A 17,762-nucleotide genomic window follows, 5' to 3' on the forward strand; every position below is an offset into this window, starting at 1 on the left:
AATCATTGTACATACATCTCTCTTGATATTGCAGCATCCATACTGGCTTTGTAATCATTAATTTTTTGGCAGATTGAATGTGCTGTATTGATATGTATCTATGTAATTGTATGTCTATAGCTAATTCACATTTTGAATAATGTTATTTTATTTACTTTTTAAAGAGAGGAGAATGTAAATTTGTCAGTTCATTTCTGACTAGGGATATTTTCTTTCCATTTAGAAAAGAAGAAAAAAAAACCTTATTGTTGTACAGAGCGGTACTAGCGTCGTGCTGTATAAAATCATTAGCACGTTCCTGAGTAGAGGTATACTGATTATAAGACCCAAAGGTAATTTCATAGCAAAATACATAAAATTAGTCGGAGCTTTTATACAAACATGGAAACCAACTTTGTAGAACTTTTGCCATTTGATCTAGGATTATAATATGAGCTTTTATACAATTCGTATTCTTATTTGGCAAATGCACAGTTTAGTATTACCTCTCTGATGGCCTTTACTAGAAAGGCAGTTTTAGAAGCTATTGTGATCCACTAAGGAAATGTTTTAACAGCTAGAGACCACTGCTTGCCTGAAAGGGCGTTCTTAAATTTGTTGCAGAAAAAAAAAAAAAAAATTAAACAACAACATTTGAAGGCCTACAGTGTGTACAGAGAAAACATCATCACAAGGTCATAAGTGTTACAGTTTTAGGGAATCAAGATATTCTATTTAATAGAGCTATAGTAGATGTAGTCAAACCTGTTCTCAAAGCTTGAAGAAGCTGAGCAAAACAGGGAAAGATTGTTATATTTGTCTTTATGAAATTGGGATGGAATTTGCTATGCAGAATTGAGGCTTGTTTGTGGCTTCACTGTTCCTGTAGGGTGCAAGACAAGATGACAAGATCCCTTCTCTTGAGAAAGGAAAAAATTGATCACCCTAGCAGCAGTGATGCATAGAAAACTAATTTTAGCCACACCAGTCAATCGAAGCTAAAGGATTTTCTTTTTTGTTTCTTTGTGGTTTTATTGAAGGGGCTAGGGGCGGGACGGGATTCTTTTCAGTTTTGTATAAAAACAAAGTTTACTCATGCTTTATATTATATTGTGATTGCAAGCATTATAAGCGTGTGCCACTGGCCTCCTATTGTTGATGCTTAGGTAATGGAGGCCTGTGGTGAGTTTTATGGTGACTTGGGCGTGTCTTATTCAAAAACAAAAACATAAAACACAGAAACCTTTCTTCAGCATACCAAGGCAAGCAGCCATTTCATGACTCACTTAACACATTGCAATGTACCAGTTTACAGATGATTTTTCCCTTTTTGCGTGACATGGCAGTTCTAACCCCCAGAGAATTCCTTATTTGTAAATTGGAAGTTTCTACTATGCCTTACAGAGCTTAAATTCAGAAGTTTGTGCCTCATATCTGAAACAAAGGGAAATAACACACCCATTCAAAAGTAAATAAATCTCCTAGAAGTTTTTGTTTTTAATATTTCCATATAAAGAGCTCTGTTGAATGTCATGAATAGACTGGGAAAAAAAAATTTTAGGAAGCTGCATGTGTTGTTTAATAGCAGATGACAACTACAAAAGGAATTTGAAGAACACGTGAAACTTGTTTTTTTTTTTTTTTGGTAGATTAACTAGCAGGCCTATTTTTAAAAGGTAATTCAGCTAAAGGGCAGTTTACTTTTTTGTACTTCAGACTATCTTGATTGTCAAAGTGTAATTTTAAAATGTATACTGCCACATGATTGTAAATTTTAGTTGTCTTAAGTTAGGAATTGGTGAAAAGCTATTTATGCTGGATTTGGGTCAAAATGACTTATTTGCAAAAAAATAAATAAATAATGGGAAGAAAGGGCTGTATAATGAAAAAAAAAAACTTCATCACATACTGAGGACTTTCCAAGTCACCTGGTACATGATAAGTGCTTGACATAGGGTAGCTGTTACAATTGTTGTCGATATTAGTATATTACAGTAAAAAACTTGCTTTAATTCTCATATTAGCTGAACAGCATAAAGGGTAAGATGATTTGATAGTCATGTTTACAAATTGCTTTCCAGCAGTGGGAAGGGAGGCTGCAGGAACAGCAGAGAACAATTCGGGACAAGAAGAAAACAGCAGGGTGCACCAGACATAGTAATCCCCTAAAACCAAAGGGAAAGCCGCCCGCTCCCACACAGTAAAACTAAGAGTATCCAGGAATGAACAAACCCGAAAAGAATGTGAGCTGTTTTCCAAAACGGAGACCTCCTCAGAGGATGAGGCCGGGCATTTCCTGGGACAGCCTTTGTAAGGCCATGTGCCCCTTGCCCTAACAACTCACTGCAGTACTCTTCATAGACACATCTTGCAGCATTTGTCTTAATGCTATGCTTGTTTTTCTTTTTAAGCCACCGCAAGCCAGAGTGGTAGGTTTGCCCTTTGGTACAAAAGGTGCATTAAAACTGGTGGAAAAGGCTATTGCATTCCAGATAACCTGTGTGCATACTTTATGAAATCTCTGTGTGGGGAAAAAAATGCTTTTTACAATTTGACCTAATTATATGCATTGTAAAATAAACACCATTATTTCAAACAAAACAGCTATCTTTTTACAATATGTTTTATTTCCATTTGAATTCTGTTGTTACAATGTTAGTGTTTTAAAATGTGATCGAAAATATAATGCTTCTAAGGAGGAAAGCTAGTGGAATGAATATTTAAAAGATCTTCATGTGTTTACGGTCTGCAGAAGGATTTTTGTGATGAGGGGATTTTTTGAAAAACCTAGAGAAGTAGCACATGGAAAATTATAATGTGTTTGTGTGTGTGTGTGTGTTTTACAAAGACTTCTGCTCTGTTTTTAGCTAGAAACTCTAAAAATAAAATAATAACAAAGAAAAATAAATACAAGAGACAGAAGTGTCTGGATTCCTGTTTTCTGGTTACACTGCCATGGTAGACATTCTTTGATTTCATGATCATGATGCTTCTTGTCAACATCGTCTTGAGCAGCACCAGAAAGTGACTTTGTCCCATTAGGACTCAGGTACTAATTAGTCGGCCAACTCTCAAGTATAAGAATAGCCAGCCAGGTGCGGTGGCTCACACCTGTAATCCCAGCACTTTGGGAGGCCGAGGCAGACAGCTCACGTGAGGTCAGGAGTTCGAGACCAGCCTGACCAACATGGAGAAACCCCGTCTCTATCAAAAATACAAAATTAGCTGGGTGTGGTGGTGGGCACCTGTAATCCCAGCTACTTGGAGGGCTGAGGCAGGAGAATTGCTTGAACCCGGGAGGCGGAGGTTGCAGTGAGCCGAGATCATGCCATTGAACCCCAGCCTAGGCAACACGAGCGAAACTCCATCTCAAAAAAAAAAAAAAAAAAATGTATTGGCCTTTTGCTAACACAGTAAGCATGTATTCTCTATAAAGCATTCAATAAACGCACAATGTCAAGAGGAATTAAAATCCTATCTAATCCCACTCACCACTACACAGAGGTAATCACTATCAGTATTTTGACATATAATTCTCCAAGTGTTTCTTACGCACTTATAAAATGATTTGAACAAATAAAATTAGGAGCCTACTATACATGTGTTTCTTAACCTGCCTCCTTCTCTCGGTCCTTATTGAGATCAGTTATCATGTCAAGAAAGCGGATACCACCTCATTTCTAACAGCTGTGTTATATTCCATAGTAGGCATTACTCAACAAACCCTCTGCTCTTGGATACTTAGTTTATTTCTTCACTGACCATACCGAGTAAACATCTCAATAGCCAAACATCTGTGCACAACCTTCATCAGTGCCTTGGGATAAGTTTGTTTAAATAGCATTGTTGGGCCAAGGAGTATGCTCAGTAAGGAAAATTATTCATCATATTGTCAATTATGCCCCAGAATGCTTGGACCATCGGTGTGTGGAAATGCTGACTTTCAACCCCTAAGATTGTTTCTTCCTCTCCATATTTTGTTATTTAAAGTTGGAACTGGTGACCACCTTGGGCAAGCCGCCTCCCTTCATCTGTGAGCCAACAGCTAACAACATTGTCAGCACTTCCAACACTCCTGGCAGCTGGGAAAATGAGTGATTTGAGCATTTCAAAGTATATAGCTAAATGGATGGATGGATAGATGATTGATTTCTTAATTGCCGGAAACGCCTATGCAACCTCCTCTATTTTTTAATGACTCACACTTAATAATAATAATCACACTTAATAATAATATAAATCACACTTAATAATAACACTTAATAATTATTATTATTACTTAATAATAATGTAACTGATTAACTAGAGAAACCAAAGAATTAATAGCAGAGCTGCCAATAGATCTTCTCTGCCTTGCCTCCTTTTAAGATACATGAGAACTTACAGAAATAGTCTTAGCTCTTACTTTCCAGTTCTAAACCAATGCAGACTGACCATAATTTTGGTTTCTTTCCTTCGATATCTATACATTATCCTATTCTTACAACAGAACCCCTGGACTTGTACTAGCTTGAGGGTGTTTCCTGTTGGGGGAACCAGTCCCTGAGTGAAAAAGAAGGGCACTTTTTTTTTTTTTGAGACAGAGTCTCACTCTGTAGCCCAGGCTGGAGTATAGTGGCACAATCTTGGCTCACTGCAACCTCTGCCTCCCAGGTCCCTGTTCAAGCAATTCTCCTGCCTCAGCCTGCCGAGTAGCTGGGATTGCAGGAACGCACCACCATGCCCAGCTAAGTTTTGTATTTTTAGTAGAGACGGGGTTTCACCATGTTGGCCAGGCTGGTCTTGAACTCCTGATCTTGTAATCTGCCCACCTTGGCCTCCCAAAGTGCTGGGATTACAGGCATGAGCCACCACACCCGGCCGAAGGGCCTATTTTTACCATGTTTCTACCTGCTATTATCACCAATTCAAAAAGCAAAAATGGTTATTTGGAATCATGGAATGAAACGGTTGGATGAGACCTCAGAAGTCATAACCTCGCTTGTTGGAGAAAGGCTGTGTGAAAGTTCATCTGACTTCTCGCACTTAGTTAGAGACAGATCTGGGCCCTCGAGTCTTCTGAATTTTAATTTGACAAACCAAAGTGTACTGATTTTTTGGTAACATAAATCTGGGTTGCTAGGGGAACTACTTATTTAGCATCATAAAAAGAGCAACGGGATAATAAAATTTCTGTTTCTTGTTATAGTCTGATATATGCTAATAACTAATGATATTTCCTAATGGAAAATACTTTTGAAAAGCATTGTTCCCTGAAATATGTATGACATCATAGTCAAAGACATGTCAACCAACAATATCAGTTGCCAACTTTGTGAGTTAACTGGTAAGGAAGCATGCCATGTTCTCCAGATGAGTGAAGCACCCAAGATAAGAGTATCTACTTTAAACTACCCTAAAGAAGATTCTTAAGCCTAGGATAGCAATGAAATATCTGCCTTCATTATTCAAACAACATAGATAAGCAAGAAAATAAAACAAAAACACGCCAAATCTCAAAGTAGCTACTCAAAATGTCAAAGTTGGCATTTTGGTGTGATCCTCCCGGGCTTTCTTTCTGTTTTAGTGTTTAAACTTAGTAAGGCAGCATGAAAATTTCTCCATGTAAAGAAACGTAACAGTATGTTTATATTGCACAGTTGCATAGTGTAGATGTATGAGTTTATTTTACCAATAATTTATGAAAACTGACTTTTAAATGTGGTTCCCAAGACACGCCAGGGTAAGACAGGTTGCTGTGACACAAATAAATTTCCACCATTATTGAATACTCAAGATCATAAAAAACATTGGCATAAAAAAGGGCAAGGCTTACATGTTTTCTATATTTTGTCTAATGAACATGTGTTACTTTTATAATTATCAGATACTACAAAAATATTATCAGAGATAGATATAGAATGTAGTTTGGTTTAAAGTCATTTAGACATGCTAACTTGAAAACTATACCCTTGATCATATGTGTTTTCATCTGGGTCCTCGGAGAAGCAAATGCCAAAACAGAATTAAATGTGCAAAATGCCCATGAGAGAGAATGGGGGGCGGATCTGGGTAGGGCTGGGAGAGCTGTCAGAGCACAATGGATGTCCACCATGAGTGAAGGAGAGAGGGAAGAGAGAAGGAATGCTGGGTGGAAGCATTCCGGATTGCTGCAATGTCTAAGAAGGTTTAGCAAGGCTGTTTGGGAGTCTTGAGCCAGTCATCTGTCAAAGGAATCCCTCATCTCCCAGGGGCAGCTCTAAGTATCTTGTTGTGCTCAGTCACTGACTGGGAGCAACCCACAGGTAGAGTGGTCTTGCTGCAAAGGTGGCAATGAATTTCAGAGTGCAGGGATATAATAGAACCCTCAATTATGGCTCCTGTCCTGTAGTTGGAGGTTGTGATTCTCATTCTCACAGTCATCACAGCATGACAATCATAAAAACATTAAAATTTAACCACTACATTTTCTAGCACAATCTATAAAGTAGTGTCAAGCAACAAAATGTCTCTGTCAATTTCTGCAATTGGCAGCCAGACACGATTTAATCCCTAAACCTTGAACTTTTGTCTTCATGCCTTTTCATGTCTTTTTTATTTCAAATTTATTGAAGACAGAATATGTTGATCACACTATAGATCTTACGGTATTTATTTGCTCTGCTACCTGAGAGAAATCTTTTTCTACTAGAATGTAATAAAATATTTTCAAAAAGGTAATTAATGGCAAGAACAAAGCCATGGTGTATAATTTTGCCTTTACAGCATAGGTCTAATATATTAGTCGTGATATTTGTATGAGAACAATTTTATAACCAAAACATGCACCTGCAGTATCTCAATGAGAACTACTTTATAGTGGCCAGTATGGCTCACTTTAAAGACATAGTACGAAAAGGGAAAAGAAGCCGGGCGCAATGGCTCACTCTTGTAATCTCAGCACTTTGGGAGGCCAAGGCTGAGGTCAGGAGTTCAAGACCAGCCTGACCAACATGGAGAAACCCTGTCTTTACTAAAAATACAAAAAATTAGCCGGGTATGGTGGCACACACCTGTAATCCCAGCTACTCAGGAGGCTGAAGCAGGAGAATCACTCGAACCTGGGAGGCAGAGGTTGCAGTGAGCCGAGATCGTACCATTGCACTCCAGTCTGGGCAACAAGAGCGAAACTCCGTCTCAAAAAAAAAAAAAAGAAAAAAAAAGAAAGAAAAAGAAAAGGGAAAAGAATACACTACACTAACAATTAAATTTAGCTAACAGAGAGGACTCATAATCGGAGAACTATTTCTAAATTTCATAAAATTATAAAATTATGAGAACTTGAATAATATAACAAGATGTAAAGACCTTAAGTTAAGCAAAAAAAAAAAGGTATTATAAATAAAATTTCATCATCGTACCAAAAGAAATCTAAAATAACATTGTTAATTCAAACTGATGGATTTTTAAAGTTCATTAACATTTTCATAATAACTCCAATCATTTAAAATATTTATTATGTCATTGAAGTATTTCAGGAGCTGAAAATCACGTGGACAATTCCTAAGTCAATTTTCTCCCTTTTTGGAAAGCATAAAATGTCCCACTTTGGAGGTCATCCAAAGTAGCTTCCAATGGGTCAGCAGGTTAAGACATAGTACCGATAGGTGTCAGTGTCAGAGATCCCCTTCACTGTGCAGAAAGGGGACCAAGACGGTCCAGCTAGAGGGCTGCAAATAGAGGATAGCATATTTTACAAAATCTGTCCATTTTCCACAGGGCATGCCAGGAAGGTGCTGGAGAGCATTAGGCTTGAATCAAGAATGCTTTGGGTGTCCCGTCATGGAACAGGGCTGGAGGGACTGAGTGGGGCCATCAGAGACTCGCTTTAGGGTCAAGGTGCATGACTGAGCCAGTACTAAAGAATAGGGACTGTTCTGTCTGGGGGATTTCATGCAGACATTGACCTCATCCCAGCAAGGTCCTCCTAATCTGTTTGGCTGTGGGGATAGAGGCGCTTCCTGCACAGGTGTCCCATTGCCTACTTACTGAGCCTGTCCCTGAATTCAGACCCACATCCCACCAAATGGGTATCTCATCTCTTGACAGTTCTCAGCCCCAAGCTCCAAGTTTTTCCACTGATTTTTCAGTCTTTACTTGCCTCAGCCACAATGGCCCAGGACATGATTTTACTGCCTAAAGTCCAGCTAAATTTCAAGACCAGCCCACTAAGCTGAGGCCCTGGTGACTTTCTAGCCTTTTAAAATCTTTCTTCCCCAGGGGGAAGAAGATATTTCCAGGTACTGCCAACCCCAGTCCTTGCATGTCTGCCTCTTGTTGCTGTGTTCCACCCACTAAATTCAATCCCCTTGAGACCCAGATGAACTCAAATTAAAGCTTAATTGGATAGATCTCTTTAGATATTATTAGATTTCTGGCTACTTACTTCAATTCGAAAGAAATGACCTTTATGTCTTGCGTACGAAATCTTTGTACAGAATTAGTCACATACAGGCACAACTGAGTGTAGCTTGCCCTCTGCTGGTGAAATACAGTATCACGTTTAAGAGAGTGGTTTTTGTTTTTTTTTTTTTCCAACGCATTCAAAGAGCCGGACCACTCTTGAAGCAATAGCAGTGAACAATTATATTGTTAATAGCCAAATACTATCAGGCCATGTAAAGCAGCAGATAATAATATTCAGCCTGCAGGAGCAGGGAAGGTTAAGGAAGTGAGGGAAGTGAGATATTTACTGTACTTATTTCTCTACACAATCTAAAGGAAGCCAATAATTGATTTACTTTTTTTTTTAATGCATTCTGGAGAAAAACTGAGAAATATCCTTACTGATAACTCCCATGTACATAACTAGATTTTGTATAATTTAACGCTGTTCACAAATATTATGCTTCTCAAACATTATGTGGGAATATGAAAATATTGGAGTAATCTGTTACTAATGCTGAAGGATCAAAGTTTGTGAGTCTTTTTTTTTTTTTTTTTGAGATGGAGTTTCACTCTTGTTGCCCAGGCTGAGTGCAATGGTGCGATCTTGGCTCACTGCAACCTCCGCCTCCTTGGTTCAAGCAATTCTCCTGCCTCAGCCTCCCAAGTAGCTGGGTTTACAGGCATGCGCCACCATGCCTGGCTAATTTTGTTTTTTTTTTTAGTAGAGATGGAGTTTCTCTATGTTGGTCAGGCTGGTCTCGAACTCTCGACCTCCAGTGATCTGCCTGCCTCTGCCTCCCAAAGTGCTGGGATTACAGGCTTGAGCCACTGCGCCCGGCTGTGAGTCTTAATTTTATTAATGTTAGAGTTAAGAAATTACTTTAGAAAGTTAATCATTCAACATTATTCTCACTCGTCTGTAATCCAGTATGTTCTCCTGAGTGGAATGGAAAGGAGGGTGTCACAGCTAACATGCTGGGAACTGCATATTACTCTGGCTATGGGCTTAAGAGCATACCACTGCAGAAAACATCGTTCAGAATACATCGTTACAGAGGAAACAAAAACAAAATTGGCTTACTACCTCCTATGACTGGGGACATCTGCGTTATCTTACCATCAGGGAGTTAGGCACACAGCCTGCATTGTCCTGCAGCTTGCAAATTATATCAATGTATATGCCAGCTTTTCAGAGTTTTCTGCAAGAAAGTTTAGAGTCAAAATTTTGACCCATTTTAAATAGGCAGTATATGCATTTGTATTTAACTCCACTCCTGGCTTTATTTGATCTCTCCTACTGTCTTCTTCTTCACATTCCATGCTCCTCCCCGAATTATCTTGTTGTATGTTGTGTGCATTTATATACATTAAACCTTTTCTGAAGGATCAGGTAAATATAAACATTAAGACTTGTTTGGGGATTACATTTTTATTGTTATGATGCACAGCCATGCATTTCTGTGTCCTGAGGTGAGTTTTCCTCCAAAGCATGTTTTTCTTATTATCCCTCCCAGGAAGCTGTGCCAAATGATTATATGTTAATATGAACTTATGTGTTATCTTCTCAACGTTCTAGAAAAATAAAGATTGCATAATAAAATAAATGACAGCGCTGTATATTAATCTTTAAGCAGTTACCAGTTTCCATATTGGGAGTTTTGCACACAAATCAGAACTGGGAGATGGGCCTTTTTCTTTATCTATAGACAGCCTGATTGAGCAAGTAAGCAGTCATAGAACATTTACATAATGAACAAACATTTGTGACAGGGTCAAAAACAGTAACTTGTGAGCAAGCACAGCTTTCTACCCAACCCATTCCAGGATTCAGAGTTGCTGGTTAGGCCAAAGGTGAGAAAGAGAATTGGAAGGGGCTGAGAAAGACCCCAGGACTGATTGAGCAGCTCCTTCTGCACATGACGGGCAGGCTGGAGTGTTAAGGGGGCTGTGGGGTGGCCTGGGGGAGCAGCTGGGGGTTCAGCAGGACTCTCAGGTCGGAGATGCCCAGGAAAGAGATTAGGGAGCTTGCTGTTATTGTTAGATTTTGTTAGAAAAAAAAATTTCCTTTATTTTAAAATATCTCTTTAAAAGCTTTATTAAAGGCTTACTGTTTTTCTTAAAAAAAAAATTTTTTTTTCAGACGGAATCTCGCTCTGTCGCCCAGGCTGGAGTGCAGTGGTGCGATCTTGGCTCACTGCAAGCTCCGCCTCCCGGGTTCACGCCATTCTCCTGCCTCAGCCTCCCGAATAGCTGGGACTACAGGCGCCCGCCAGCACGCCTGGCTAATTTTTTGTATTTTTCTTTTTAGTAGAGACGGGGTTTCACCGTGTTAGCCAGGATGGTCTCGATCTCTGGACCTCATGATCCGCCTGCTTCGGCCTCCCAAAGTGCTGGGATTACAGGCGTGAGCCACCGTGCCCGGCCTTTTTTCTTCAACTTTTAAGTTCAGGGGTACAAATGTGCAGGATGTGCAGGGTACATAGGTCAATGTGTGCCGGGTTGGTCTGCTGCACAGATCATCCCATCACCTAGGTATTAAGCCCAGCATCCATTAGCTATTCTTCCTGATGCTCTCCCTTGCCCCCTCTCCTGACAGGCCCCAGTGTGTGTTGTCCTCCCCCCCTATATGTCCATGTGTTCTCATCGTTGAGTTCCCACTTATAAGTGAGAACATGCGGTGTTTGGTTTTCTGTTACTGCATTAGTTGCTGAGGGTAACGGCTTCCAATGCCATCCGTGTCCCTGCAAATGGCTGCATAGTAGTCCATGGTGTATAGGTACCACATTTTCTTTATCTCATCTGTCACTGATGGACATTTGGGTTGATTCCATGTCTTGCTATTGTGAATAGTTCTGCCATGAACATACACCTGCATGTATCTTTATAATAGAAGGATTTCTATTCCTTTGGGTATATACCCAGTAATGGGATTGCTGGGTCAAATGTTATTTCTGGTTCTAGGTCTTTGAGGAATTGTCACACTGTCTTCCATAATGGTTGAACTAATTTACACTCCGATCAGAAATGCTTACTTTTACTTAAGGGTTTTGATGTTAAGATTACATGCATTTTCTTTTAAAAATGTAAAAGTAGCTTAATTTTGCATCGTTTTGGAAGGGGTATTGAAGAGTTATCTTACAAGGGAGTTTTGTGCTTGTCTAGGAAATCATTCTTCCTTGTTTCACTATTTTTGTTACTATTTTTTTAATTCTGGCAATATGTCAGGGTTGTGTGTATAAAATTTGCAATTTCAGCCATTTAAGTGTACAAATCAATGGTATCAATGACATTTACGTGGTTTGCAACCATCACCACAAACTATCTCCAAAATATTTCATCAAGTTAAAACTCTGTACCCATTAAGCAATAACTTATAATTTCACCCTTCCTTCAGCCCCAAGCTGTAATTTACCTTTTATCTCTACAACTGCCTGTTCTAGGTACTTAATATAAGTGAAAGCATCAAAATGTGTTCTGTGTCTGACATTTCATTTAGCAAAATGTTTTCAAGATTCATCCATGTTGCAGTATGTACCAATACTTAATTCCTTTTCATGGCTAGATATTCCATTTATGTTTATATCACACTGTTTATTAATTCTTCTGTTATTGGACACGGGTTGTTTCTGCCTTTTGGTTATTGCAAATATTTTTTCTGTAAACATTAGTGTACAAGCGTATGTTTGCGTCCCTGTTTTCAATTCTTTCGGGGATATACCTAGCAGTAGAATTGTTGGATCAAATAGTGATTCTATGTTTGACCTTTTGAGAAACTGCCAAATGATGATCCAGAAGAGGCGCCATTTTACATTCCCACCAGTCCAAGGTGACTGTGGGTTTTTCAACCACAGAACACTGTTTTCAAGCAATGCCCACTGTTTTTCCTAGCAGAATGGTTTCTGGGTCAGGTAAAACAGAGATGATGAATACCATGTTCAGGCAGCCTCTGGAAAGATTAAAACAGACAAGCACAATCACTTGCGAATCAGATCTGCTCTCCTCTCTGGAACAAGGGATAAGGGTCCCAGCCTGGGAATCCAGCCTGCCGTCTTCAAGACTATCACCAAGCTGGGCTTGTGGGACAAGCAAAAATGCCACACAGCTTTCATATCATTTTTAAGTTGCCTTTGTGTTGATCCAGCATTCTTTTGGTTGCCGTACACCTTTGATTATTTTCCCGGTTCTGACAAAGTTGGTTCAACATTCCTATGGAAGGATGGGAGCTTACAGCTGCCTTCCCCGCCATTTTGCTGACACCACTGCAATGGAGCATTCTTGACTCCCCTGCCCTAAGAGTTTGACTTACTCTGCATTCAAATGTCCTCTACCTAACATGACCAAAACACAACTCGTGGTATTTCCTTCTAACCTGCTTCTCTCTTGTGGGCCGCCTGTCTGGGAATGGTTAGATCCTTTACTCAGGTAATCAAGCCAAGAAGAATTCTCATTTCCCTCTTCTTCTGATTGGTAGCCAATCAGAACTGTGGCTGCAATACAGCCTTCTAAGACTTATCTGATCATTCCACTTATGACAAAGCTTATTTTTTTTTACATCAGCCCAGGCTTCTCTCATAGTTCACTTTGATTGCTGCAATGCCTCCTGCCTGGATAGTTTGCATCTCATTCTCCCTCTCCCCACTTCCTGTACGCATCTGCCCACAGAACTCATTCTTACCCCTAGAAGTAACCCTAAGACACATGTTCATATTCTTTTTTTTTTTTTTTTTTTTTTTTTTTTTTTATTATACTTTAGGGTTTTAGGGTACATGTGCACAATGTGCAGGTTTGTTACATATGTATCCATGTGCCATGTTGATTTCCTGCACCCATTAATTCGTCATTTAGCATTAGGTGTATCTCCTAATGCTGTCCCTCCCCCCTCCCCCCACCCCACAACAGTCCCCGGAGCGTGATGTTCCCCTTCCTGTGTCCATGAGTTCTCATTGTTCAATTCCCACCTATGAGTGAGAACATGCGGTGTTTGGTTTTTTGTCCTTGCGATAGTTTACTGAGAATGATGTTTTCCAGTTTCATCCATGTCCCTACAAAGGACACGAACTCATCATTTTTTATGGCTGCATAGTATTCCATGGTATCTCAAACAAATTTACAAGAAAAAAACAAACAACCCCATCAAAAAGTGGGCAGAGGACATGAACAGACACTTCTCAAAAGAAGACATCTATGCAGCCAAAAAACACATGAAGAAATGCTCATCATCACTGGCCATCAGAGAAATGCAAATCAAAACCACAGTGAGATACCATCTCACACCAGTTAGAATGGCCATCATTAAAAAATCAGGAAACAACAGGTGCTGGAGAGGATGTGGAGAAATAGGAACACTTTTACACTGTTGGTGGGACTGTAAACTAGTTCAACCATTGTGGAAGTCAGTGTGGCGATTCCTCAGGGATCTAGAACTAGAAATACCATTTGACCCAGCCATCCCATTACTGGGTATATACCCAAAGGACTATAAATCATGCTGCTATAAAGACACATGCACACGTATGTTTATTGCGGCACTATTCACATGTTCATATTCTATCCCTTGCTCTTGGAGTCATAAGCTGCTTTGGGACAAGGACTGCATATATCCATCCCTGCAACAGTTTCCAGCATATAGAACAAGCTGAACAAATGATTCCTGAGTGTCTCGAACAGACCCGAAATACCAGCCCTCAGAGTGATTAGACACAGTGTAGTATACATTAGTAAGACAGAAACCAGCAAAATGTCTATGCATGTAAATATATATGTGTGTGTGTGTATATATATATATGATTGCTTAGAAACTTGAAAAAGTGAATTCTCTTTCTTGCTTCTTTATCTCTGATTTTGAAAATCCTACCCATTCTTCAAGGTCTATTTTTATTTCTTACTTTCTCCAGCTCCTAACCATGGAATATATTCCTGCCAATTCTGCACTGAATTATACACTCACTGGAAATCCCCTATATCAGTCCTAATGCTTCCTCCACCACAAGGTGGAGGAATATGCAGATGTTAGGAGAGAGACAGCAGAAGCAACAGAAGCTGGAAACAGAGTGTAGCTTAAATGACAGACCAGCCTGCCAGTCATTCATCACTGACTTGCTTCATAATATACTGCCTCATGGTGGCTATGATGAAATACGTTTCTGTGAGTTTTGTCCCTCCACTAGATTTGCATTTTCCTGAAGGTAACAACCTTCATCAACCAGTTTTGTATTAATCAAGAACCCACAGTTCAAGCAGACATACAATATATATTTTCCCAACATAAATTTTCATGTGTTTTTCATGCGTTGGTCTGCTATTGAGCTGGACTTCTGAAATAAACTGTTATGCTAGAAATAACTCATAACCAAAGTGTCTCTCTAGCAAAAGCAGGGAGGAAAGTGTCACCTTTCTCAATGCTAAGATTTTTCCTCAGCAAACAGGTGATCTCAGAGTAAGTACCGCTTGACAGAATCTCTGAGTCCGTTTTCAGAGAGGAAGGAAAATGCTGTGAGCATCAGATCATGCTGTGTCCTGTGTGCATGGGTCTTTTCTTCAGTTGGTGACATTAGAAAACCATCTGGGAAATAGCGCTCAAGGCAATGGCTCCCAAATAAAGCATAGAAGACACCTGTGGAAAGGCCGAAGAGTTTTGTGTAAGATTTTCAAAATGATTTTGGTTGCACAGTCAACGCTATTTTCACGAAGAACACATTTCTCCTGAGGAAAATGCTCTCTGCCATGCAGTTTGTCACTGAAGCTGTCATCTATGAGTGCCACCTGGACCAAGTTCCAATTTGGTAATGGGCTGTCACATACATTTGCCCACCAAGAAGTTCTGTAAGCCATCTACAATGTCCATGGTAAGATTTGCATATCTTAGTTCAAATGAAATAGAAACCTAAAGAAATAAAATTGCCATCTCAGACAAAGAAAGAAGATTTTACCTTGTGAAGAGCCACAGCCTATTCCAAGGAAGTCCCTCTGGTCCGCTCCCCTGCCAGGTGGTCCCTGAAATCTAGGAAACATACAGTCACTGTCAGCCACGGGAGCTGCTGAAGGACCTCTGGCAGCCTTGGGTGCTGAGGACAAGGACAGGCGTGTGCGGAGGAGATGGGTGAGAGCACGGGCTGAGCTGCTGCTGGGCCACCCTCCTTGGTGGTGAAGGAAGGCAAAGGAGACCATCAGGAGAGCCCTGGGGGACAGAGCCTCGGGTCTCTGGCTAAGCCACCCTCATCACTGTGAAGTAGGCAGTGTTCACCCAGGCAGCACACAAATGCACGCATCACTCCAGGACAGGGTCTCCTCACAGAAAGAGGCCTGGTAAATATCCTCTTTTAAAAAAGTTACAATGTTTAACGTTCCTGAATCTACATATGCTCCTTCTGCACTTACCATCTATATTACTGGATTTTAAATCGTTATTGTGGTGAAAAATACACAATATGTATTACTTTGATTATTAATGCACACTTCTGTGACATAAGTTCCATTCACAATGCTATCTAGAAACTAAAAACAATCTTAATTCAGTTTTCTTACCTTCTACCTTGGGAAACTAGAGAAAAAAGTATTGTGTAATGTAAACCGAACATTAACAAAGAAAAAAATATATTCATCATAATAGAAATAATAAAATAAACAGAGAACTAACAAAACCAAAGGCTGCTTCTTAGAAAAGATAAACAGAATTGATAAGCCTCCAGCCAGGCTAACCACAAAGAAAAGATAGAAGACACAATTTATAAATAATATGAATAAAAAGAGGAATCATTTCTGCTGATCCCATGAATATGAAGAAGATAATAAAGGAATACTTAGAATAAATCTATGCTCACAAATCTGACAGCAAAATTCCTTCAAAGGCAGAAACCATAACTACCCAAAGAAGACTCAGATAATCTGAGCAGGCTTATATCTATGATAGAAACTAAATCAACAATACCTTTTTAAAAAATGCCCAGTAGATTTTACTGAATTCTACCTAGTTCTTATAAGGGGAAACATAGTGTTATTATACAAACAACTGATTAAAATTCTAAACATTTACCCAGTTAAATTTTAAAATTACACCCATTGCAAAATCTGCACAAGAATGAGAGCAGCTGTATTCGTCATTGCCTGAACTGGAAGCAGCTGAGATGCTCTTCAGGCGGTGAGTGGACCAACCCACACCATTACATGACCCAATGGAATATGATTCACTGATAAAAATTAGTACGCTGTTAAGCTACAAAAAGATATGAAATCTCGCATGTATGTTGCTAAGTGAAATCAGTTAGTCCTAAGTGGCTTCATACTTTATGATTCCAATTCTATAGAATTTTGCAAAAGAAAATCTATAGAGGCAATAAAATAAATGATCTATAGTAGTCAGGGGTCCTAGGAAAAGAAGAAAGGGGTTAACAGGTTCAGCACTGGTCATGTTTTGGGTGTGAAACTCTTCTGTCTGGATGATGAATGACATTATGAGTTTGTCAAAATCCATAGGCTGAACAACACAGGGTGATCCTTAATGCAAACTCTAGACTTTCATTAAGAAGAAGATACCACTATTGCTTCAACCACTATAACAAATGCACCATATTCATGTAAGATATGATCACAAAAAAGATACTGAGTGGGGAGGGTATATGGGAACTTTCTGTACTACTTCAATTTTTAGGTTAATTTACAAGTTTCACATGATGTCTGTTTGAAAATGTGGCAATACTATCTCAGGAAGAGTTCCATTTTAGCTAATGTCTAACAATCAGCTAGATATTATATCTAAACCTTGCATTAATATCTAAACCTTGTACTGAGGTGTTCTTTACTATTAAAAGTGAACCAAACTTGAAGTGGAAATACATCTTTACTTCTGCATTTGCAGCACTAGTGATTGACTTGTACATTTAAATTGGCACACATGAAATAAAGAAGAACATAGTGTAGCAATTTTAGAGTTGCCTGAAGTTTGGGACCCTGAAGAATCTGGAATCCTTATACTTGCAAGAGTGAGTAACTGAATTTCCACAGTACCTTCAGATGGCTGCCTTCCAGGGTGCACACAGGAATGGTCTGGAATCCTTCTCTTCCCAAGAGTGAGTAACTGAATTTCCACAGTACCTTCAGATGGCTGCCTTCCAGGGTGCACACAGGAATGGTCTGGAATCCTTCTCTTCCCAAGAGTGAGTAACTGAATTTCCACAGTACCTTCAGGTGGCTGCCTTCCAGGGTGCACACAGGAATGATCTGGAATCCTTCTCTTCCCAAGAGTGAGTAACTGAATTTCCATAGTACCTTCAGATAGCTGCCTTCCAGGGTGCACACAGGAATGGTCTGGAATCCTTCTCCTCCCAAGAGTGAGTAACTGAATTTCCATAGTACCTTCAGACGGCTGACTGCCAGGGTGC

The 17,762-nt window shown here is 39.6% G+C and overlaps 1 long non-coding RNA gene across 1 annotated transcript; it reads right to left on the minus strand.

The window, feature by feature from the left end:
• Nucleotides 1–14,854: 14,854 nt before the first annotated feature.
• On the minus strand, nt 14,855–17,550 carry LOC129471913 (uncharacterized). Its single transcript, XR_008653798.2, has 3 exons — nt 17,389–17,550; nt 15,315–15,385; nt 14,855–14,998 (listed from the first exon to the last, which is right to left on the minus strand). It is a non-coding gene; the product is annotated as an uncharacterized lncRNA (long non-coding RNA).
• Between the last annotated feature and the right edge of the window lie 212 nt (nt 17,551–17,762).

Source organism: Symphalangus syndactylus, chromosome 22, assembly GCF_028878055.3.
Source record: "Symphalangus syndactylus isolate Jambi chromosome 22, NHGRI_mSymSyn1-v2.1_pri, whole genome shotgun sequence".
Classification (NCBI taxonomy): domain Eukaryota; kingdom Metazoa; phylum Chordata; class Mammalia; order Primates; family Hylobatidae; genus Symphalangus; species Symphalangus syndactylus.